The sequence below is a fragment of the Cryptomeria japonica genome, chromosome 9, assembly GCF_030272615.1.
Source record: "Cryptomeria japonica chromosome 9, Sugi_1.0, whole genome shotgun sequence".
In the NCBI taxonomy this organism is placed as follows: Eukaryota; Viridiplantae; Streptophyta; class Pinopsida; order Cupressales; family Cupressaceae; genus Cryptomeria; species Cryptomeria japonica.
In genome coordinates this window covers 7,841,635-7,868,093 of record NC_081413.1, presented here as the reverse complement: position 1 = coordinate 7,868,093, position 26,459 = coordinate 7,841,635, and positions in this window count along the sequence as shown.

Sequence of the window (26,459 nt, the reverse complement as noted above, 5' to 3'; positions counted from 1 at the left end):
CCGAATTTTCTTGTCAAATAAAATGTTACTTTGTCTTGTGTGTGAGGAAGGATGCATCCTTGTGAAGACAATTATATGTAGATGTTTTGATTTGGTTGGTTGATTTGATAAGTGGTCATCGTTTAATTAGCTTGAACATGTTTATTTGGTGTCATTTGTTGAGATATGTATGTACAAGGAATAATATGCTTTGCAATGTTTTTTATTGATTTTGATGTTTTTGTCATGTTTTTGGATTTTTTGAATGTTTTTGGGTGTTTTTTGTATTATCCGTAGGACATTTGGAAAATGTTTTTGGGATTTTTGAAGATTTTATGGATGTTTTTGGTATTATTTCAAGACATTTATGAATGAGGAACTCAATGAATCACAAGCAATGTAGAATCCACTTCCATCAGTAGGTTAAGAGCATTGCACCTAGTTAAACGTTGCTATGAAAGCGGGATGTAGGACACATGAAGTACTAACCTTGATTGCAGATCAACAACAAGCCATAGTTTGACTGATAGATGAATGGATGCAATGGATGTGATTGCAATGAGTTTGAAAGACAATGGAGCCATATCCTTTACAAATGGTGACTGTTTGCTAGGTTTTCACCATTGTACTTACCCAAGGTGCCACCGAAGTGGTTTTTACCATTTGGATGCATGATTTTTCTTTACTATTTTTCTTGATTTTGATGGAATGATGAAAGAATAAGTATCCAGTAGGTTATTGAGAGGGGGGGTGAATCAGTAAATAGAAAAACTGATACAAACTTTCCCAATCTCAATCTCAGTCACACAAAGTAAACTTATCAATGAAATACCATTGTCAAGATGAAAAATCATAAGCAAACCAGTTGATTGTTACAACAACTTAACAGTAAACATCATTAAACTTGTAAACATCCAAATTATTTATCATATGTCAAAATACTTCATTTCTCAATACTTTCGGTTATCATGCCTTATAAGAAATAGTTAAGTAGTTAATCAAATCAACCATAAGATTGTAACCACAAAAACATTCACCACATGACAAGTATTTTTGACGTGGAAATCCAAATAGGTAAAAACCACAGTGAGATGAGACTCACAAGATAATATCTGAACTCTTCTAAATTTGCCCTGTTAGCAACCAAGCCTGTTAAAGCTTTACAAAAGTCTTGTTAAGAACTGGTCCTATTAGGAATCACCCGATTAAGGGATTGACTACAAATGCTTTGTAAGAAGAAATACCCCGTAAGGAGTAACCTCAGTAGAGGATTTGAAAATCCAAGCTAATGGACTACCATGTTAAAGGATTTGAATAGCACCAAACTTGTTAGAACCTACCCGGTTAGGGGATTTCAATTCTGTTGTAATTGTTAGAAAACAACAGGAGTTTGCCGATCTATCTGAATAGTAGTACACTTGCTTGATTAGATCCTTTTAAGCTCCTATCTGCCTTTACTCAGACTCCAGACTCATCATTCGGTTTGACAACCACACACTCAAGTGATCTCTGCCATCACCTTCAACTAGACAACTTTATTGACTTTATAAACAAATAAATTGGGTCGGTAACAGAACAAAAACCTAATTCTCTCATAGAGATTACAAACAAATCAGTTCAAGTATGACCGTTGGATTACATAGCAATCTCTACACATCAATCAAGAAAACCTCAACCGCTCCTTGATTACCACTTCATCGAGCTCAGTAACTCATCATGCACTTTGCATTAGATGTAACACATTAGCTGATTCCCTAGACAAATAATGCGCCAAAACATTTTGAACTTGTCTTCATACAATGACTATACGTGTCACCATCATTACCACTCAACATCAGATCTTAAACCAACATAACCAATTCAATAACCTTAATTGGTTAGGGTTTAACAAAAATAACTAGTACGGTTTACCAGTTACAACAATAGATAAGGTTTACACCATTACACGAGTTACAGTAACAATATTACAACAATATGAACAATATCATTACCGGTTCAGTTGACATCAATGACAACATAACATATCATTAATGCAATCTTCATGCAAATGTCAACAATATCCCCCTTTGGTGTTGATGGAAATACAAATACCAACACCACTGATTGTTGTTGTGATTATGAATAGGAATCTTGGTTTACATTACCAAGTATTCACCATGCACTCCATGTCTTCAGCTTGTCACTGGTTTTCCTTCCCATAATCACATAATTCTTCTCCCCCTTTGACAACAAGGCCAAATTGAAAGTAAAACATGTAATGTCAAATTTTCACTGTGCATCAACAACTTGATGCTCCCAATGTGGAATACAACCACTTCTACACCAATCCTTGTAAAATTATGCAAGTGGTTTAGGGACTAATGTAATTAACATCATGCTCAACTAACCTCATGAAGGGGTACAACCCCTAGTTGACTTCTAAGATACTGAAATGTACTCTTAGGTAGAGGTTTGGTAAAAATGTCTACAAGCTTCTCCTTGGTAGAAACATGCTCTAAGATAACATCTTTTCTCTGCACTTTTTTCCTCAAGAAATGATACTTCAATTCAATGTGCTTGGTTTGTGCATGCAAAATAGGATTCTTGGAAATATTTATGGAACTTGTATTATCACATAAAATATTTATAGGTTCTGAAATCTTCATCTTAAAACCTTCCAGAATGTGCCTCATCCAAATAACCTGTGTGCAATTCATATAAGCTGCAACATACTCAACTTCAACAGTAGATTGTGAAGTACAACTCTATTTTTTACAGCTCCATGAAATAAGCCTTCCTCCAAGAAAAAATGCTCCATCGGTTGTGCTTTTTTAGTCATCAACATCTCCTACCCAATCAGCATTTGTGTACACCTTCAAATCAAAGTTTCCTCCATATGGATACCACAATCCATAGTCAACAGTACCTTTCAGGTATCTAAAATTTCTCTTGGTTGCTATCAAATATGTTTCCTTAAGATTCTTCTGGAATCTATAAACTATGCCAACTGCATGACCTATGTTCGGTCTACTATGAACAACATAGTGAAACTTGCCAATCATTGACCTGTATTCCTTCTCATCAACAGAATTAGATTCATCTTCCTTAGACAACTTGCAACCTATAACTATTGGTGTCCCAATAGGTTTACAGTCACTCATGCCAAATATCTTCAAAACCTCTTTCACATACTTATACTGTGTAATGAAAATACCATTCTTCATTTGTTGTATCTGCAAGCCTATGAAATTTTTTATTTCCCATACTAAAGACATTTCAAACTCATTTTTCATTTCATCTACAAAATTGTTGCTCATGACAACATTACCTCAAAATATGATATCATCAACAAATACTTCACTGACCAGTATTTCACCTCCTTCTGACTTGAGATATATGTTACTATCATCACTGGTTCTTAGAAATCCTATCTTCATCATATGTGTATGAAGCCTTTCAGACCACGCTCTTGGTGCCTTCTTTAATCTATATAAAGCTTTATGCAATCTGCATACCATGTCTTTCTCATTAGTCAAAGCATAACCATTTGACTTCTCTATGTATACTTCTTCCAATATCCCATTCAAAAATGTGTTGGTATTATGGATGTGTTGCATTGGTTTTGTCATTGATGTCAACACTTATCCTTCTGGAGATCTTTGGTTATGTTGAACTAGCACATTAAGTTCACTGACAAGTTCAATGACTTATGCATAGTCACCGGTATATCACTCACTGATAGGTTATATTGTACATCGGCACTGAGGATGACTTGTTATCATCTAGAGATCACTTGGTTATGTCGAAGACATGGTTTGGACAATTGGTTTTGGTATTCTGGTTATTGGTCTAATTGGGTTGACATATTTGTTGTTACTAGCAAATTGGTCTATGTTATGGATCAACATGCATTATCTATTCCAAATCAGCACGACATGTTATGGAGATGATTTAATTAATTGGATATTGTTGTAAATGTATTGAGATGACATGATGCATCGCATCTTGACTCATTTGTAATTGGTTTAATTGTAATATTCTTGGTAAGACGACCTACACATCTGGTCTTAGGCTTTGGTATATATGTAAGATCTCATTTATGAGATGATTTAAGTAAGGAGAAGAAAGATAACGGTATATGGTATAAGATTTTGTAACATGGTATGTGCGAATATTGAAGATCATATGAGAAGACCATAGAGAAGGTTCAAGGAAGGATTGAAGGTGATTATCAAAGCTTAACCGGTACTGAATCCAGCATTGGAGATGCTACTTTGAGCAGTACATTATCATTGGATTTAACCATCCAATTGTAGTCAGTGTGACTCCTATTTTGTGATTGAGCAGTGAGCTCTAGGCAATTGGCCTTTTTGCATGTGCAGACCCCATTTGTATACACATACTATCTACAGTAGTATCATCTAATTGTGGGTGAAGAGGGGAAAACAAATTTGAAAGGTAAAGTGATCAAAACATAACGAAATAAACATGTAGAATGCTAAAATATCATTAAAAGACCATTTCACCTTGCTATTTTACCTTCTCCTTCGGATTGAGCTTGATGAAGTGAAGGCGCCCCTTGATAATGCTCCACTTGATGTGCTCCACTTGATGTGCTCCTTTGATTGCTGGATGTGGATGGCTCTCCAATATTGTGCACAAATGATTAGGATGAATGATAAGGATGAGATGATCAAGTTGCCACGATGATTTCCTGGGCTCAAAAGGGCAGCATAAGCTTACTGGATTTCAAGATGTTCAAATGAAGGAATGGAACCCTATTTTATAGGAAGGGGAGAGGAAAATGGATGGCTAGGATGAATTCAAGATGAAGGGCTAAGATTTACTTGTGAGGTCACACAAGGTCCAAGAGAGGGTGTGGAGACCAAGAAATATGCCTTAAAGGCATTTCGTATCTCCACACTCTACAAGATGCATTGGAGGAATTAAAAATTCTCCAAAAATGGATATTATGGGGATTAGAAGAATAAAAAGGAATTAAACATTCCTTGGGAGAGGGAAATGCCTAGAGGAATGTGACATTTCAAAAATCTTACATTCATCTAGAAAAAAAGCATTTAAAGCTAGTGGCTGGATCAAAGGACAAAGAGTTGACTTTGTGGCTAATCATGATGATTAGCCATTAACAACTCATTAGGAGGGGGATTAGAGGAAATGTTAGGTGGGATTTATATTTGTAGGAGAATTTGACTAGGAGAGAGAATGAGTGGAGGGAATAAAAAATTAGAACAATAATGTTGAGTGAGTTTAGGGAGTTTCTAGAAGAATTTATTAGGTTAATGATGAATTAAGAAGATGATTTGTAGGAATCATGTAGGTTAACTAATTAATTGAAATTAATTAGCTAGGAGGAAGATTTGTGAGGATTTGAATTTTTAGAAGAATAAAGAAAGGGATTGATTTCTTAAATAAATCATATGCTATAGTGACAATATTAATTATATTTAATTAATATTGAGAAGAATTTTAATTAACATAATTAATTAATTAACTATGTGAGGAATTAAAAATAATTAAAATAATTAGTTTTAAGTGTCTACATTTTGCCCCTCCTTGAAGCGAGGTGTGATGACACATTGATTCAAAGAGTAATCTTGTTTTGATGCTGATATTGGTTTGATAGGATGCCCTAGCTCTTGATTTATAGGTTACGGTATGGTGATGCCCCCTCGGGAGATCAATTGAGGTATTTGATCTTTGGAGTTTTGTGAAATTGATATCCCGATAGATTTGATTTGATTTGATTGATAAGATCTAGATTCAGTCTGGTTTCAAGAAGAATTCATCCTGTCTAAGATAAAGATGATCAAAGTGTCTGGTTTCAGGAAGGATTCATCCTATATAAGACATGATAAGAGCGTCTGGTTTCAGGAAGGATTCATCCTATATAAGACATGATCGATCACAACGTCTGGTTTCAGAAAGGATTCATCCTATATAAGACATGATCGATCACAATGAACATCTGGTTTCAGAAGGATTCATCTTGTATAAGACATGATCAGAGCATTTGGTTTCAGGAAGGATTCATCCTGTATAAGACATGATCAGATCGTCTGGTTTTAGGAAGGATTCATCCTATATAAGACATGATCAGATCACAATGTCTAGTTTTAGGAAGGATTCATCCTGTATAAGACATGATCAGATCACAACGTCTGGTTTTAGGAAGGATTCATCCTGTATAAGACATGATCAGATCACAACGTCTAGTTTCAGGAAGGATTCATCCTGTATAAGACATGATTAGATCACAACGTCTGGTTTTAGGAGGGATACATCATGTATAAGACATGAATCAAAATCAGAATTGATTATGTGAGGCAAAAAGAAAAACAAAAATAGAGGAAGAAAAATTAGGGTGGAAGGGATAAATGAGGAAGATATATGAAGTAGTCGTGAGGTATTTGGAAAGAAGAATAAGAGATGCGAGACCACGGAGGAAAATGGGGGCAATTGAGAACTCCATGGGATTATTGAGTTTAGGATTTGATGGAATGATGGTGAGATTTTGTGCACAATAAATGTGGAGAGCCAACCTAGTTTGATGTTGTCCTGAGTGACATGCACCACTGATTATAGAAATCAGGATGCCATGAGAAACCCAGGGCGTGGACTGACTCTGCAGACAAACGGGAATTTCTCTCACACAACAATGCAAGTGTTAAGAAACACTAATACAAAGTTGTGGGTTCATGCAGGGAAACCCTCAAACACACCGATACCTCTTGTACACGAGAAGGTAAGTGTTGATAAACACTAGTACCAGGTCGCTGGTTTATAAAAGAATGATCAAAAACATGCCATACTATGAAATATGCCCCAATATGCACCTATCATAACATACCTAGATATGGAAGAACCTAGACAGTCGTAAATAGTGGCAGTCATAAGGGAAAAGATGCAAGCCTACATGAAAAGATCTAACAAAATCTAACAAGTCTCTTCCTTGCGACCAAATGATACCTCTTGCCAAGAGTAGAACTAGGATGGACTTGGGATTGTTTCTCAAGACTTCTTGAAGCTTATGCAGAGGCATAAAAGCTCAGTTTCACTGGGACATTTCTTGTTCATGACTTAGGCGAAGACTCATCATCATATGCATGTTTTATTGGGAGGTGGAAAAGAAGGAATGTTGTACATGGGTGGGCCAGATGGTAGATGATTTGTAGTATCGACATGATAGACAATGGATCCGGTTATTTACCTTGGCACCTGCACAGAGGTTTTCACCAAGATACTTGCCCATAGCACAACGAATTGTTTTTCTTTCTTTTTCTGATTTTTTTTTTTCTTAATTTTTTTGTATCATAAGGTGCCTGTTTGCCAGGTTTGCACCAAAGTGACAATTTTTTCAGGATCTTTTTTTTTTTCATTTTTTCATTTTTTTTGACAATTTAAGACTTTCTGAGGACTAAGCATAAAACCTTTTGAGGTGCATGATATTCATCGGATCATCCAAAGGATCGCCTTCAGGAGTAGCCAACTGATAAGCTCCTGATCCATATTTCGCTGTGATTACATATGGTCCAAGCCAATTAGGCTCGAACTTGCCTTTCTTTTCTCTTTCTTGTAGATTTTTCTGATTCTCCATGAGGACAAGATCACCAACTTGGAATTCTCGGGTTCTGACTTTTTTATGATAACTCATGCGCAGATGATTTTGATATACCTTGAGATGATTCAAGGCCTTGAGGCACCTTTCATCTAACAATTCTAGCTCTTGTAAGTGGGCAATTCTGTATTCTTCCTCTGGTAGGATGTTTTGTAGCGATACCCCTAGAGAGGAGATCTTGATCTGAAGGGGAAGGATAGCTTCAGAACCAAATACTAGGGAATAAGGAGTGGCACCTATGGGGGTGCAGATGGAGGTGTGGTAGGCCCACAATGCAGGATGGATTTGGAGGTGCCAATCACGGCCCGCTTCATTGACTATCTTTTTGAGGATTTTTATTAGGGTTTTACTAGAAGCCTCAGCTTGGCCATTGCCTTGGGGATAATATGGAGTGGAGAAGCGGTGTTGGATGTTGAATTTTTTGCAGAGTTCTTTGACATCCTTGTTTTTAAATTGTTTAGCATTATCTGTGATGATAACTTTTGGGATGCCATATTGGCAGATTAGGTAGTTCAATATGAATTTGGATATTTGCTTGCTGGTGGTGAAAGTAAGAGGGATAGCCTCTACCCACTTGGTGAAGTATTCGGTGGTGGTGATAATGAACTTATGTCCATTGGAAGATGAAGGGTGGATTTTCTCAATGAGATCGAGCCCCCACTGCGAGAAGGGCCATGGTGTAATGAATGGCTGCAATTCTTGTGACGGTGCATGAATCTTGTCGCCATGCTACTGGCAAGGGATGCATTTCTTCACATAGTTGTATGCATCTTCTTCCATTTTAGGACAATAGTATCCTGTTCTCAAAAGTTTTTTAGCCAATGTGAGTCCACTTGAGTGTGCCCCACAAATGCCCTCATGTACTTCGTGTAATGCCCATTCAGCTTCTTGTTTATCTAAACACCTTAGGAGGGAACCATCAAAATGCCTTCTGAACAAGGTGTCTGCAAGGATGGTGTAACGGGCACATCAGCGAATGAAAGTTTGTTGTTGGGTTTTGGTGAGATGTGGGGGAATGGTGTTGTCTTTGAGGAAAGGGAAGGTTTCTTGATACCAAGGGGACTCGAGACCAATGAGAACACACACCATTTCAGACTCTGGTAGGTCGCATGCCGGTATAAACAATTGCTCGACCAAGAACTCGCACTTCTGACTGTTTCCTGGCATTTGAAGGAAGGAGCCAGTGGTAGCCATTGCATCTACATCCCTGTTGTTTGTTCGTGGGATTTGATCAAACTTGATTACCATGAAATGTTGCTTAAGATCTTCAACCATGGTATGGTAGGGAAGGATTTTATCATCTTTTGTCTGGTATTCATCATTGACTTGTTTTATGATGAGCTTGGTATCGCCATAGACTTGTAATTCCTTTATTTTCCAGTGGATAGCCAAGTGTAAACCTGTGATGAGGGCCTTGTATTCTACTATGTTGTTAGTACATGCAAAGGCTATCTTGTATGATTTGGGGATGCCATCTCCTTGAGGTGTGACCAATAATATTCCTGCCCCCAATCCATTTTGAGTGTAGGAGCCATCAAAATACAATTTTCATGTAGAGGATGTGGCAACAGTCATAATGAACTCATCTGGTAATTCTATGAGAAGAGGATGGTCGCTTGGAAGTGGAGCTTCAGCCAACTGATCTGCAATAACTTGTCCCTTGATTACCTTTCTATCCACATATTCGATGTCAAACTCACTTAGAAGCATGACCCATTTAGCCGTTCTGCCAGTGAGAGCAGCTTTTGATAGGAGATATTTAAGTGGATCAATTTTAGCAATTAATTTTGTCTTGTTGTTTAGCATATAGTGTCATAGTTTCTGTGTACTGAATACTAATGCCAAACATGCTCTTTCAATGGGGGTGTAGTTGAGTTCATATCCTACCAATGTTCGACTGATGTAGTAAATGGCGTGTTCCTTCCCTTGATCATCTGTTTGCGCCAGTAATGCCCCCAATGCCACTGTAGTAGCACATATGTACAAAATGAGGGGTTTTCCAGGGTTTGGTGGCATCAAAACTGGAGGTGATGCTAGATATTATTTTAATTTTTCAAAGGCTTTTTGATAGAGTCAATCCCATTTGAATTTTGTGTCTTTACGTAACAAATGTGCAAATGGATGGCACTTGTTGGCTAGCTGTGAAATGAAACGCCTGACAGACTAGAGTTTTCCCTGGAGACTGCGTAGTTGTCTGAGAGTTTTTAGCGGAGGCATTTCCATAATAGCTTTTACTTTTGTGAGATCAACCTTGATGCCTCTATGGGAAACAATGAATCCTAGTAGTTTTCTCGATGTGACACCAAACACACACTTTTTGGGATTTAGGCGCAGCTTGTATTTTTCCAATCTTTTGAAGATCTATTTTAGAATAGGGATGTGCTCTTGTCTTGTCTTGGATTTGCCTAGCAGATCATCCACATAGTCCTCCATAATTTTGTGCAAGAGGTCATGAAAAATTGTTGTCATTGCCTGTTGATATGTAGCTCCAGCATTTTTAAGGCCAAAAGGCATGACCCGGTAACAAAAAGTACCCCATGGTGTTGTGAATGCAGTTTTATGCTAATCCTCATCTGCTATCCTGATCTGGTTGTATCCAGAAAACCCATCCATTAGCGATAGCATTTCATGTCCTCCTGTAAGATCCACAATCATATCTATGTTTGGGAGCGGGAAATCGTCTTTAGGACAAGCTATATTTAGATCTCAAAAATCTGTGCAGATGCAGATGCCCCTGGCAGGTTTGCCGATAGGTACAATGTTGGATACCCATTCAGCGTAGTCTATGGGTTTGATAAATTCTGCGTCTAACAACTTTTGAAGTTCTGCCTTGACCAAAAGAGCAATATGCGGGTGCATTTTGTGGAGTTTTTGTTTTACATGTTTTGTATTTGGGTGGATGGCGAGATTGTGAACCATCAAGGGAGGATCCAACCCTAGCATATCAGAATAGGACCATGCAAAATTGATTTTAACCTTTGTAAGGAAGTTGATGAAGTCTTGTTTCTCGATTTCGATGAGGGATTTGGCAATGAGCACATTTTTTGAAATGACTTCGGTGCCCATGTTGATGCTGTCTGTTTCTTCTATCAACAAATTTGATTTGTCCTATGGAAGGTAACCAATGGTAGGGAGGTCAAATCCCTCATCGTCAAGCACCTTTTCCATGTTTTCACTTTCAGATGCACCCTTTGTTTTTATTTCTTGTTCATCCAAAGGCACCTTAGGGAGGTTTTCACCTAGGAAATCATATCTTTTTCTTTTATTATCTTTTTTGTGGATAAGAGCATTGACTTGACTACCAAAGTATCCCTTTTCATGTAGTTTAATACCCTCAATTCTATTACAGTCTTCCATATTTTGCATTGTTAGGAGAACAATGAGAGCATTATTGTCGGTGCAAATATCTAAATTGGGTTTATCTCGTTGGCCCCAGTCAATGAGTTCAGGATGGACAAGATGTAGCTCATGTGAAGTGGGAGGGGTTATGGGGGTGATGGTATTGATGTAAGTGTCAAAGAAGGTATCTTTCTCATATTCATAAGACATTTTGTTGAATTCCTCTTCGTCAGCGCTTTCGATATCTGAAGAAGGACTAGAAGGGGGACCGACGATAGTAATCTTAGGCACCGAGGTGTACCCAAAACCTCTGTTGTATCTATAAGAGATAGGATTTATGGGTGCTTTTCTTCCTTTCTCCTCTGGTCCCAGACCGTGTCCTTTGTAACCCATTTTTTTAATTATGGCAAATGCTTTTGGGTACATTTCTTTAGATATTCTTGTTGGATCATCATCCTCTTCCCGGTACAGCCATGAAGAGATATATGCTTCGAGGTTCTCATTATCAAGTGGGCCCCATTGCTGGAAGGTGGTGTTTGGGCATTACATGACTGGTTTCGGGTCCTTTTTTAGCTCTTTTGGTTTGCCAAATGACTTAGGAGAGGGAGGGAGGTTGCCTATTAATAAGACGTCCTCCAATTTGTATTCTCCACAGCCATTGTCCAAGATCTTGATTTGATTATTTGGTTGGGATGATGTGGAGGCAACATTTGATGTGTCGGATGCAGGCGTTGGCAAAGGTCTATTTAGTGGGCAATGATACAGATGCTTCCCTTCTAATAGTTTGCAATATTGAAAAGGTTGGGGATCACCTTTGACAGTGATCACTTTTCTATTATAGGGGAATTTGATGCATTGGTGATAGGTGGAGGGTACGACTTGCAAGGAATGAATCCATGGCCTCCCAAGGAGAATGTTGTAGGGGAGATCAAGATCGAGTACTTGGCAAGGGGTTTCAATTGTAATGGGGCCCACTTGAAGAGGTAAGGTGATCACGCCCTTTGAAATTCTTTATGCATCATCATATACCTTTATTGTGATCCTTCCTGATGTGTCTATCAGATCCTCAGAAAGTCCCAATTGTTTTATCAGTTTATATGTACACAGATTAAGCCCGGATCCACCGTCTATCAGGATACGTTTGACCTTGTGCGTGTGGATGAGAGCTTCGATGTGCAAAGGTTTGTTATGGTCCTCATCTGTGGGAGCATCTTTGGAGTTAAATACAATGTGCTACTAGGCAGCAAGGTTTCCAATGAGGGTTTGAAATTGGGTGGCGTTGATGTTATCAGGAACATGTGATTGGAGAAGGGCTTGTTCCAAAATGTCTTTATGGACCGGAGAAGTCTTGAGAAGTTCCAAAATAGAGATCTGCGCGGGTGTCTTCCCAAGTTGATCAAGGAGGTCATATTGGCGGGTGGAAGACATGGGTGGGGGGTTTGGTGGGGGAGGAACTCCTTGGATGGTGACTCTTCCTCGGTGTGTAGTTGCATTGCAGTCATTCTGGAAATGGGAGGTGGAAGGTGTGGGACCTTGAATGACTATTCTAGCCAGATATGGTCTGCTTTGGGAAGGAGGATTAACTCCTTGGATGGTTATGACATTGACATGATTGTCTGTAGGTTCAATGCGACTTACTAAAAAATCAAAACCGGTTACGTGATTAGTGTAGTCATAACCCATTGTGTTAGATGATGAGCCTTTTCCTTTATCATGCTTTGGGAAGGGTTCCTAGTACATTTTGAGTTTGTCATTGTTATTAGCAGGTTTTGCATTTGCTACCTCAATCTCACCTCTATCAATGAGATCTTGTATGTAGATCTTCAGTTTCATACACTTTTGTGTATAATGTCCCTTAATACGATGGTATTCACAATACTCATTTTCATTATACCATCTTGGTTTAGGTTGATTGGGATCAAACGGGCGAGTGATTGGAAAAACCACTATACCTGCTTGGACAAGTTTTTGAAACACCACTTCAATAGGCTTAGCAAGAGGAGTGAAATCTCTTGGAGTCCTGTTATTCAATCGAGGTGGTCGTCCCTGGATTGAGACATTGTTGTGAGGTTTTTGAGATTGATTTGAATTGTTTTGATTGTTGAATTGATGAATATTGGTGGTGGATTTTGGGGGAGCGGCCACAGTTTGGATCCGCTTTGCATCAGTTACACCATCATTGACCACATTTTTATTTTTAGCCCAGAATTTTGGCTTGTCATTATGATAAGAGGAAGGACTTTGTGATGACTTCTGGTAATGTTTCAAGGTTCCTTCCTCCAACAAGACACGTTCGAGGGCGAGGTCCTTATCGGTCAATTTTTGGAAGGATTTGATACATTGAGATATTAAAGGTCTTGAAAGTTCAGGCACCAAGTTCTTTTGAAATAGTTCAATTTGATGTTGTTCTGGCATGTCCCACTGGAATTTTTTGATAAGATGTCACCATCTTTGTAGGAAATTGGTGAAGGTTTCTCTAGGCCTTTGTTTTGTATTACATAGGTCCATCATAGAAACATCATTACCCATGTTGTATGCATAGTGGGCCACAAATTTTTTTGCCAAGTCTGGAAAAGAGACAATGGAACCTCGTGGTAAAGATGAGAACCATGCCAAGGCGTCTCCCGTGAGACTCTTGGGAAAGAGTCTGCGAAGATAAAGGTCACTATAGGAGACTTCTTGGCATAAGATGTGGAATTCGTGGACATGGTCGTGGGGGTCTCCTTTGCCTTCATACTTGGTGAATTTAGGGATCTCAAATCCTGGGGGATACGGTGCAACTGATATAGATGGGTCATAAGGACAAGGGAAAAACTCTTCGAATGAGTAAGCTTTCCTTTTATTAGTCTTTTCTTTCATGTTTTTGATGATATTCTTCATGTCTTGAATTTCCCTGATGAGGTCTTGTTGTGGACTTTGATATTAATGGATTGTATTTGCCCCAAGAATTGGATGAACCAAAGAAGGTGCACCACCACCAATATATTGATATGATGAGGAGGTGGGAACGTGGGATGTGATGATCGATGTCGTTGGGGTTTGTGTGATAGTTGGTTGTGGTTTGCCAACTGTTGTGATGGGATTGAATGCGGTCTGGATAAAATTTGCGACATTGTTGGGAGAAAGGGAAGTTTGTGGAATAGAAATATGTGGTTGAATAGAAGGAGGTGGTATAGAAGTTTGTTGGAGAATGGATGAGATTGGATTTTATAGTGGTATGTATGGTAAGGAGGAAGAAGGCAGGATGGAGACCATGGTGGGAGGTGTCACGGGTGGCATTGATTGAGCTTGGATGATTGATGGGGCTGCAATTGATTGAGTTTGAATAGTAGGTGCAGCACTTTGTGTGGGAGTGAGATCTCCTTGTGGTTGTTGGACAAGAGCGGATCTATTAAATTCAGGTGGAAGTTGAGCTCCATGTTCAAGAAGAGTTTTCAGAAGTGTAGTAAGATTGTGTTTAATAAACTTTTCCATCATCTCTTGGTTATAAGAATCCGCTAGGAAAGTTTGCACTTCCGGACAAAGTTCATCTTGGTTAACCATGTCAAGATTTTGGCTTTGATCTTGATTGCTTGGTTGCCCACTTTGTGTATGATCTTGCGTGGGATCTTCATATAGGACACCAATGTCTAGCATGCCATATTGTTGATCAACCATCTTTTTCTTTTGGGATCGAGTTGCAACCATACACAATATTTGTGATGAAAAGACTTAGGAGAAATGTGATGGAATGACTTCGAAAATTTGTGATGGAAGGATTTTAGAAACTTGTGATGAAAGGACTTAAGAAATTTGAGGATGAAAGGACTTAAGAAATTTGTGATGAAAGGACTTACGAAATTTGAGGATGAAAGGATTTAAGAAATTTGTGGATGAAAGGACTAAGAAATTTGTGATGAAAGGACTTAAGAAATTTGAGGATGAAAGGACTTAAGAAATTTGTGATGAAAGGACTTAAGAAATTTGAGGATGAAAGGACTTAAGAAATTTGTGATGAAAGGACTTAAGAAATTTGAAGATGAAAGGACTTAAGAAATTTGTAATGAAAGGACTTAAGAAATTTGAGGATGAAAGGACTTAAGAAATTTGAGGATGATTGATGAAGAAAGTATGGTAGTGATGGTTTAGAAGAAAACTTGATGACTAGGTTGTCTTTGGCATGAACATGAAGGATCTATTTAAATGGCAAGTTGTATGAAGGGATATGACCACCCTGATTTGGATGATAGTAGGTGTTTCAAAGGACAAACTTGAATGTTGATGTAGAGGATAAACTCTTAGCTTCTGTCTTAGGCTTATGAAAAATGGGATGGACGGAGTTTTGATACAATTTTGGACTTGGTGTGGGTAATGACTTGGACAATTTGTTTGTGTCTTGACAAATATTTTTGCAAAGTGTTTGGGGATAGTGATGTGTTTTTAGTCTACTCTTGGCAAGTATGTATCAAACAAAGCAAACACAATGATTAAATGCATATTATCTCAAAAACACTCATGCTCATATACAACATTCTTAATGCTGGCAAGGACAATAGTCATTGAATCCCAATTGGTTTCCCATCTACGCTTACCCAGAGCGGACACTTAGATGCTTGACCCCATTGGCTCCCCTCCACGACACTCACTTCTCGGGGCAGCCAAGCATCAATTCCCATGAAAACTCCTCATGGCGAACTTTGTGTCTCTACTAAGGGCCATAAGAATATGGGCCGCTTCAGAGGTCCAACCTCCTGCACCAATGACTAGAGGGTTTTTGGCCACTATGAACAAGGTGTTTAGTAAGTCTTCCCGTTAGGAGCTACCCTTTGAAATTGCGCAAGCACAATTGAGGCCTATAACCCAATGAAGCACCAAGAACTTAGTAGTCACGTAAGCATGATTGAGATCTCTAAGATCCTACTAAGCACCCAATGTGAGAGTGAACTCTCATATAGCCCCAACCATTAACCCTTTCGTAGTCAATGGCCTATTTATTATAGTGAGTTGGGAACCCCAGGTCTAGGTGTACTCACTTGGGTCATTCCCCTCTTACCTTCTCAAAGAGCAAGTTGGGAGGGCAGGCTCGCTAGAGGTAAACACACAATCAAACAAGAAAAGGTTGGAGGGTCTGGATTTCTGATCATCTAGTAAGACGAGAGCATACTTTCCTACCTTTACGCTTTTCTTAAAGACACATAAGACAATGGTTCATTCCATTTTAATTAATATCTAGGTGCCTAATTTAAATAAATGCACAATATTTGGTTGAATCAGCTAGGCAACCTGCAAAACCACTTGATTAGTAGTTTGAAAAATGGAGTCTTCAAAAAGCGTCCTGCAAAACAACTTGATTAGTAGTTTGGAAAAAGTCTTCAACAAGAGTCCTACAAAAATCAACAAAATGACAAAAATATTAAATTTTTTTTATTTTTTGGGAATGAATAGAAAAACATGAATAAAAACTTTTTTACTAATGACAAATGTGGATTTGAAGAAAGCTTTGATGGGTAAATGGGGTTTGACTAGGTTTTTACCACTTTCCAAGGGATAAGCAAGCGAAAAATGGGGATTTTGGAGGAGAGATGAAGGAATGGGAAAATTTGTCCAAGAGGGACAAAGAAGCAAAAGTTGAAGATAGATAATATGGGAAAAATTTGGAGGTGATTGGATGAAAAGGGAAGAAGTTATGGCAAACCCTAAAAATAGAGAAATATGAGATTTTGGGCATCAAAAATTGGATTTTTGAGATAAAGCCTCCAAGGAAGAAAATGTGGAAAATGGCAATGTGGAGAATTTGGTGAAGTTTGAAGGAAAATGGAGTCAAGATAAAGAAGATATGGCGAAAAAATAGAAAAATTTTTACTTTTTTTTTTCTTTTTTTTAACCTTAGATTTAACGGAACAGAAACTCTAAATTTAACGAAACAGAAACCCTAAATTTAACAAAATAGAAACCCTAAATTTAACAGAACCGAAACCCTAAATTTAACAAAATAGAAACCTTAGATTTAACAGATCAAACAGAAACCCTAGATTTAACAGAGCAAATAGTCGCATTAAACAGAATAAAATAAAAATGTCAAAGGTCTGGATTTCTGATTGTCTAGATAGACAAGAGCATACTCTCCTACTTTCACACTTTCCTGCAGTTAGACAAATTATGATTAAACAAAACAGATAACACGAAATGAAAAGAAAATACAGACTACTGTTAGCACCTAACAAATTTCAAACATATTAACAGAGCAGACAGTCGCACTAAACAGATAGAAAAGTGCCAAAAATATGGATTTCTGATTGTCTAGATAGACAAGAGCATACTCTCCTATTTTCACACTTTCTTGCGGTCAGAGCATACAGTTGCGCTAAACAGAATAGAAAAGTGCCAAAGGTCCGGATTTCTGATTGTCTATATAGACAAGAGCATACTCTCCTACTTTCACACAGATTATAAATAAACAGAACAGATAACATAGTTGTCGTGCTGAAACAGAAACAACAAATAAACAGAAAACAGAAAAGTAAAAAAAATAAGGAGGAGCTGTCGCGTAGAAATGCAGAGCCGCTATTCTGGAACCTGCAAAAAATAATTTATTTTTTTTCTGCAGTCACACTATTCTGAAACCTACATCTCACAACTCACAAAAAACCTAAAAACACAACAACATTAATTCTTAGAGACGTGGGTCCCACCGGGTGTGCCAAAATGAATAGGGGAAAACAGATTTGAAAGGTAAACTGATCAAAACATAACGAAATAAACATGCAGAATGCTAAAATATCATTAAAAGACCATTTCACCTTGCTATTTTACCTTCTCCTTTGGGTTGAGCTTGATGAAGTGAAGGCGCCCCTTGATAATGCTCCACTTGATGTGCTCCTTTGATTGCTGGATGTGGATGGCTCTCCAATATTGTGCACAAATGATTAGGATGAATGATAAGGATGAGATGATCAAGTTGCCAAGATGATTTCTTGGGCTCAAAAGGGCAGCATAAGCTTACTGGATTTCAAGATGTTCAAATGAAGGAATGGAACCCTATTTTATAGGAAGAGGAGAGGAAAATGGATGGCTAGGTTGAATTCAAGATGAAGGGCTAAGATTTACTTGTGAGGTCACACAAGGTCCAAGAGAGGGTGTAGAGACCAAGAAATATGCCTTAAAGGCATTTCGTATCTCCACACTCTACAAGATGCATTGGAGAAATTAAAAATTCTCCAAAAATGGATATTATGGGGATTAGAAGAATAAAAAGGAATTAAACATTCCTTGGGAGAGGGAAATACCTGGAGGAATGTGAGATTTCGAAAATCTTACATTCATCTAGAAAAAGAGCATTTAAAGCTAGTGGCTGGATCAAAGGACAAAGAGTTGACTTTGTGGCTAATCATGATGATTAGCCATTAACGACTCATTAGGAGGGGGATTAGAGGAAATGTTAGGTGGGATTTATATTTGTAGGAGAATTTGACTAGGAGAGAGAATGAGTGGAGGGAATAAAAAATTAATGTTAAGTGAGTTTAGGGAGTTTCTAGAAGAATTTATTAGGTTAATGATGAATTAAGAAGATGATTTGTAGGAATCATGTAGGTTAACTAATTAATTGAAATTAATTAGCTAGGAGGAAGATTTGTGAGGATTTGATTTTTTAGAAGAATAAAGAAAGGGATTGATTTATTAAATAAATCATATGCTATAGTGACAATATTAATTATATTTAATTAATATTGAGAAGAATTTTAATTAACATAATTAATTAATTAATTATGTGAGGAATTAAAAATAATTAAAATAATTATTTTTACGTGTCTACAGTGGGTAAGGTTTCCCACCATGGTTTTTCCCCTTAAAGGGTTTCCACGTACAAATCTCTGTGTTATGTGTTGTGGATGTTGTTTCTCTTTCTATTTTATGCATTAAGCTTCATCGAAATTAATACTAACTGCTAATCTGTCAATCGACATTAAGTATGGTTTACCGGTATCATACATCAAGTTTGATTAAGTTATATTTGGGTTGAAATTAATTGACAAATGATTCATCCCCCCTCTCAGTTGCCTCCAGGTCCTAACAATTAGTATTAGAGCCAAGTCCTCTTTTTGCAGAAGTTTAACAACTTGAGGAGATTCTATGGCAACAAACTTTTTCAGGAAGGACAGTCCAAAACTTGATGGAACTAACTATAGTATATGGAAGATCAGAATGGAGACACATCTAAATTGCATTGGAAGAGACATATGAGATGTTACAAAGAATGGCTATGTTGGTCCTACACCGAATCAACCTAATCCACTAACATTGGGTAAGGATCAAGAGAATGATTGCAAAGCAAGGGAAGCACTCTTGAGCACCTTGTCAGATCAGAAAATCATGAGATTATCAGACCAATCTACTGCTAAAGCTATTTGGGATAAATTGGAGACATTGAATGAAGGAGATACCACTATCAAATTTGCAAAACTGGAATGCTTCCAGGTCAGGTATGAAAATCTGAAAATGGAAGAAGATGAAATAATTTTTTCTTTTATGGAAAGGGTTAATGGAATTGTTTTGGGAATACAATGTTATGGAGGATCCTTGAGTGAAGATGAAATCATTTCTAATGTTTTAAGAGAATTGCCACCGACATACAAAATGAAAGTAACTGCTATTAATGAGTTGAGAACAATGCCTAATACATCAGTATCTAGAGATACCCTGGTTGGAAAACTTTCAGCATTTGAGCTTGAGGAATTTGGTCTTGTTGCTATAATTAAGACAGATCTAGCCGTCAAAGCATCATCATTTGACAAATTTGATTGGAAAGCACTTTATGCAAGAGAACTTGAATATATCAGAAAGGAAAATGAAGAAATGAAAGAACTTGAAGCACTATTTGAAAGGAAAATGTCTAAAGGTCCTATTGGAAGTAAGTATGAAGGTAAAGCACCATTTAAACATTTTAACTACAATAAATTTGGTCATATGACAACTAGATGTCCTGATAGACATGCAAGATTAAGAGAAGAAGCTAAAAGAACATATAAACCTAACCCTGAATATCAGAGATACAGATTTAAGAAGAATAGAGACAAATCATGTTACTATGCTGATGAAGGATTTACTAATGATTCTAATGAAGAACCAAAAGACAATGGATGGGATTTTGTTGCAATAAAAGAATATCAACCGACACCTATTGTTCCACCGGTACAACAGGCCCTGGAAACTAAAATTGAAGAAAAAGATAAATGGATTATAGATTTCAGATGTTCACATCATATGACTGGTGATAAAAGTAAATTCTTGTCTTTTCAGGAATACAATGGAGGTCTAGTAATATTTGGGGATGATAAAGGTTGTTTGATCAGAGGAAAAGGCACTATATCTTTTGATGGTAAGCACAACACTGACAATGTTTATTATGTTGAAGGTTTGAAATATAATCTTTTGAGTGTTGGTCAATTAGTTGAAAAGGGATTTCAGTTACAGTTCAAGAATGGTAAATGCAAAATCTTGAATAGAACTGGTTAGGAGATTGCAACCGGTAATCAGACTAGAGGCAATATCTTTCGTTTGAATAACAATGAAAAGACATGCTTGATTGTACATATTGATGAAAGTTGGTTTTGCATAGAAGACTTTGTCATGTGAATTTTGATTGCATTATAAAGATCAGTTCATCTAAGGCAGTAAGGGATTTACCTAAGATTGTAAAACCTCATAATCCTGTATGTAAGGAATGTCAAATGGGAAAGCAAGTTAGAACAAATTTTAAGAGTATTTTTGAGAAATCCAATAATGTTTTTGATTTAATCCATACTAACTTGTGTGGTCCAACAAGAACAAGAAGTCTATAGGGAGATAGATACTTTATGCTAATCATTGATGATTATTCTAGAATGTGTTGGGTTACTTTTCTCAGGGAGAAATCAAAAGCTTTTGGGAAATTCAAAAAATCAAGGCAATGGTAGAGAATGAAACCAGTAAGAAAATCAAATGTTTAAGATCAGATCAAGGAGGAGAATTTACATCTAAGGAGTTTAATTCATTTTGTGAAGTGAATGGAATTAGAAGACAACTATCAGCACCTCAGACACCTCAGCAAAATGGAGTTGTAGAAAGGAAGAACATACCTATTCTAGATGCAGCTAGAAGCATGATATTAGAAGCAAATCTACCTCATGTGTACTAGAGAGAAGTAGTGAATACAACAGTTTACACTTTTAACATAGTTCACATCAAATGTGAAATTGGTAATACCCCTTATGAACTATGGTTTGGTAATACTTCTACTCTTAAATATTTCAAAATATTTGGAAGCAAATGCTATATTAGGAGAGATGAGTATATTGGTAAATTTGATCCTAGAAGTGATGAAGGAATATTTCTTGGTTATTCATCTAAGAGAAAAGCATATAGATGTTTTAATAAAAGATTGCAAAAAATCATTGAAAGTGTAAATGTGAAGATAGATGAACAATTTAGAGGAAATTCAAGGTCTATGGATTCTGAACTAGTAGTTGAGATGATCATAAATGAACCTATATAGAGTGCACCGATATAGAGTATGGATCCAGTCACACTGGCATCATCAGAGAATTCTACAGTAACTGAAGAACAACAAGTGAACACACCCAAGTATGTAAGATCGAATCACTCTGAAAGTCAAATAATTGGGAATAAGTATCAAGGTGTCATGACAAGAGGAAGAATGGCAAATGTAGAGGAATGTTTACTTTCTCAAATTGAACCAACATCTGTTATTGAGGCATGTGAAGATAAACATTGGATTAAAGCTATGGAAGATGAATTAGAACAAATTGAAAAGAACAATACATGGACATTAGTTCCCCGACCTAAAGACAAAAATGTAATTGAAACTAAATGGGTATTCAGAAATAAACTTAATGAAGATGGTTAGGTAATCAGGAATAAAGCAAGATTAGTGTGTAAAGGATATTCACAGAAAGAGGGACTTGATTACAATGAAACCTTTGCACAGGTAGCTAGAATTGAGGCAGTCCAATTATTTCCTACATTTGCACCCCACAAGAACTTTAAAGTATATCAAATGGATGTAAAATGTGCATTTCTAAATGGTGATCTTGAAGAGGAAGTTTACATTGAACAACCTGATGGATTTTCATTGACAAATGATAAAGATATGGTTTGCAAATTAAGGAAAGATTTGTATGGATTGAAGCAAGCTACTAGATCTTGGTATGCTAGATTCGACAAATATCTTTTGAAGCTTGGTTACACTAAAGGTAATGCTGATAGCAAATTATATTTCAAAGTGACTAATGATGACATCCTGGTTATTGAAGTTTTTGTTGATGATATCATTTTTGGAGGAGAAGATGGATTATGTAAAGACTTTTCTAATAAGATAGAGGAAGAATTTGAAATGTCTATGATTGGGGAGATAAAATTCTTTATAAGATTGCAGATTTCACATATTGATAAAGGTATATTTATATGTCAAACAAAGTACTTGAAAGAACTATTGAAGAAATTTGTATGGAAAATTCCAAACCGGTAAGTACTCATATGACTACAACTGATAAATTGACATTGAAGGATGATTTAACTCCTATCAATCTGACATGATACAAATCAATGATTGAAGGTTTATTGTATTTGACACAAACAAGACCTGATATAATGAATGCAGTATGTATTGTTTCAATATTTTAGAATAATCCGAGAGAAAATCATTAATCAGTAGTGAAAGTATTTCCTGGTATCTACAAGGCACAACAAATCTTGGTTTATGGTATCCTAAAGATGAATATTTTTATTTATGTGCATACACCAATGCAAATTGGGTAGGAGATGTAGATGACAAAAAGAGCACCACCAACAGGGCATTCTTTCTTGGTAGCAGATTGATTTCATCGTTGAGCAAGAAACAGAGTTGTACATCATTATCAACAACATAATCAGAATATGTTGCAATTGCAACTAACTGTACTTAGGTATTATGGATTAAACAAATGTTGAAGGACATAAAGGTAGAATGCAAAGAACCTATAATCATTTATTGTGATAGTTCAACAACAATCGATATATCTAAGAATTCGGTATTTCACTCTAAGACTAAACATGTTTCTATCAAATATATTATTCTGAAAGAGGATGTTGAAGCAAAAGAAGTAAGATTAGTTTATGTGAATACTAAAAAGTAGATTGCAGATATCTTTACTAAGCCTTTACCTAAGGAAAATTTTGAATATCTCAGAGAGCAGTTTGGGGTAATACCCTCACCAGTAGAGACTTAGATAGTTGATGATTGGCATCAAACCGACAAAATTAATAGCGAAACCTTTTTCCAGCTTTGATGGAGGAGAGCTACTTATCGAGCGGGAGTAGTTGGTTAACACAATTGGTTATTGTAATTGGTTGTATGTTCTAGTATCTGTATTGCTTTGGCATTTGATGTCAAAGGGGGAGAGATATCTATGGAAAAATATTATCCTATGGAGAGAGAGATTATTCATTGGGGGAGAGATATATACTCTCTGCATTTGTATTTTGATATCTGGTATTGATCTATTTTGGGAGATTGTTGGTTTTTGGTTTTTGGCATTCTGTTTTGGCACTTAGATGTTTTTCCATGTTGTGTTCTCAACAAAGCCAAAGGGGGAGATTGTTGGTATTATGGATGTGTTACATTGGTTTTGTCATTGATGTCACCACTTATCCTTCTGGAGATCTTTGGTTATGTTGAACCGACACATTATGTTCACTAGCAAGTTTAGTGACTTATGCACAGTCACCGATATATCACTCACCAATAGGTTATATTCTACACCAGCACTGAGGATGACTTGTTATCATCTGGAGATCACTTGGTTATGTCAAAGACATGGTTTGGACACTTGGTTTTGGTATTTTGGTTATTGGTCTAATCGGGTTGACATATTTGTTGTTATCGGCAAATTGATCTAGGTTATGGATCGACATGCATTATCTATTCTAGATCAGCACGACGCGTTATGGAGGTGATTTAATTAATTGGATATTATTGTAAATGTATTGAGCTGACATTATGCATCATATCTTGACTCATTTATAATTGGTTTGATTGTAATATTCTTGGTAAGATGACCTACATATTTGGTCTTAGGCTTTGGTATATATGTAAGATCTCATTTGTGAGATGATGTAAGTAAGGAGAAGAAAGATAATGATATATGGTATAAAATTTTGTAACATGGTATGTGGGAATATTGAAGATCATATGAGCAGACCATAGAGAAAGTTCAAGGAAGGATTGAAGGTGATTATTAGAGCTTAACTGGTACTCAGTCCAATATTGGAGATGCTACTTTGAGCAGTACATTATCATTGGATTTAACCATCCAATTGTAGTAAGTGTGACTCCTATTTTGTGATTGAGTAGTGAGCTTTAGGCGGTTGGCCTTTCTACATATGCAGACCCCATTTGTATACACATACTATCTACAGTAGTATCATCTGATTGTGGGTAAGGTTTCCCACCTCTGTTGTTTGCCTTACAGGGTTTCCATGTACAAATCTTTGTGCTATGTGTTGTAGATGTTGTTTCTTTTTCTGTTTTATGGATTAAGCTTCACTGGTATTAATACTAACTGCTAATCTGTCAACCGACATTAAGTTTTGTTTACCGGTATTATACATCAAGTTTTATTAAGTTATATTTGGGTTGAAATTAATTGACAACTAATTTACCCCTCCCCCCCTCTTAGTTGCCTTCGGATTCTAACAAAATGTAGACATAACATCTGTCTAGTATACCTTGAATTTGTTATGGGCTGCAAATGCAAGTAAATTTCTGACACCTTCCAGTCTTGCTACTGGTGCAAAAGTTTCGCCATAGTCTTCTCCTTCTTCTTGCGCATAACCCTTGCAAACTACAACACCATCTTCATTCAACTTGTTCCTGTATATCCATTTAGTACCTATAACATTCTTATTTACTGGTCAAGGTACTAGGGTCCAATTGTTGTTCTTCTTAATTTGATCCAATTTCTCCTCCATAGCTTTAACCCAATGATCATCACCAAATGCCTCCTTATCAGTTCTTGGTTCAATAGTGGAGATCATACAATAATTCTCTTTGATTCTTCTTCTGGTTAGTACTCTAGCATCCTTATCTCCAATAATTTGTTCAAAATTGTGATTCAGTCTCACATATCTAGGAATAACACGATCAGTATCTTCAGGTTCAGCTTCTTCATTATCATCTTCTTCTGAATTTATTTGTTCTGGTTGAACAAGTGCATCAGAATTTGCTTTGCCAGTTTCAAATTTCACAGTTTTTGGTTCCAAAAACAAAATGCAAGGATCTTCATCCTTTTTCTCTAAACTGGTTCATTCTAATACTTCGTTCAATTCATCCACTCGAACATCAACACTCTCAACAATTCTCTATGTCTGGTTGTTAAAACACTTGTAGGCCTTACTCTTGGTGGAATAGCCAAGAAATATACCTTCATCACTCTTAGCCTCAAATTTGCAAATGTAATCAACTCTCTTAAAAAAACATTTGCTTCCAAATATCTTAAAATAGCTAACATCAGGTGATCTTCCATACCAATATTCATAAGGAGTCTTGTCCTTACATCTCTTCACTAGAACTTGGTTCATAGTGTAGACAACTTCTCTCCAAAAGGTTTTTGCTACACCTCCTTGTATCAACATTGTCCTAGCAGCTTCAACAACTGACCGGTTGTTCCTCTCTACGATACCATTCTGTTGTGGTGTCCTTCGTGCTGAAAGTTGTCATTTGGTACCATTCTCTTCACAATACCTAGTGAATTCCTCAGATGTAAATTCATCACCTTGATCTATCCCAAGACACTTTATCTTCTTTCCGCTCTCTTTCTAAGCTAAGGCCCTGAATTCCTTGAACTTACCAAAAGCTTTAGTCTTATCCTTCAAGAATGTGACCCACATCATCCTTGAGAAATCATTAATGAAGATCATAAAATATCTGTCACCTTGAATACTTTTTGTTCTTATTGGTCCACAAAGATTAGTATGAACCAAATCTAACAAATGTTCCACTGAAAAATATTTTCTCTTGAAAGTTGAAGAAGTCATCTTCCCTAACTAACATTCTTTGTAAAGAGAATTAACTGATTTGTCTAACTGAGGCAAACCTCTCACTGTCTTGGACTTACTCACTTTAATAACGTTATCAAAGTTTATATGACAAAATCTCCTATACCAAAGCCAACTATCATCTATTTTTGCAATTAAACCATTGCTAACTTTAGGATTAAGGTGAAATAGGTTACCTTTAGTTTGCTTCCCGGTTGCAATCAATTCATCTTTGTTGTCAAAGATTTTGCACATACCATTTTTAAACTCCAGTGGGCATCCTTTGTCATTGAGTTGTGCCACACTCAAAATATTGTGCTTTAGGCCTTCAACCCAGTAGACATCATCTGCACTACTCTTCCCATTAAGAAAAATAACTCCCTTACCGTTAACCATGTAGGGTGAATCATTGCCAATTCTAACAACACCACCATCAAATTCCTTTAGAGAAAGAAATTTTCTCCAATCACCGATCGTA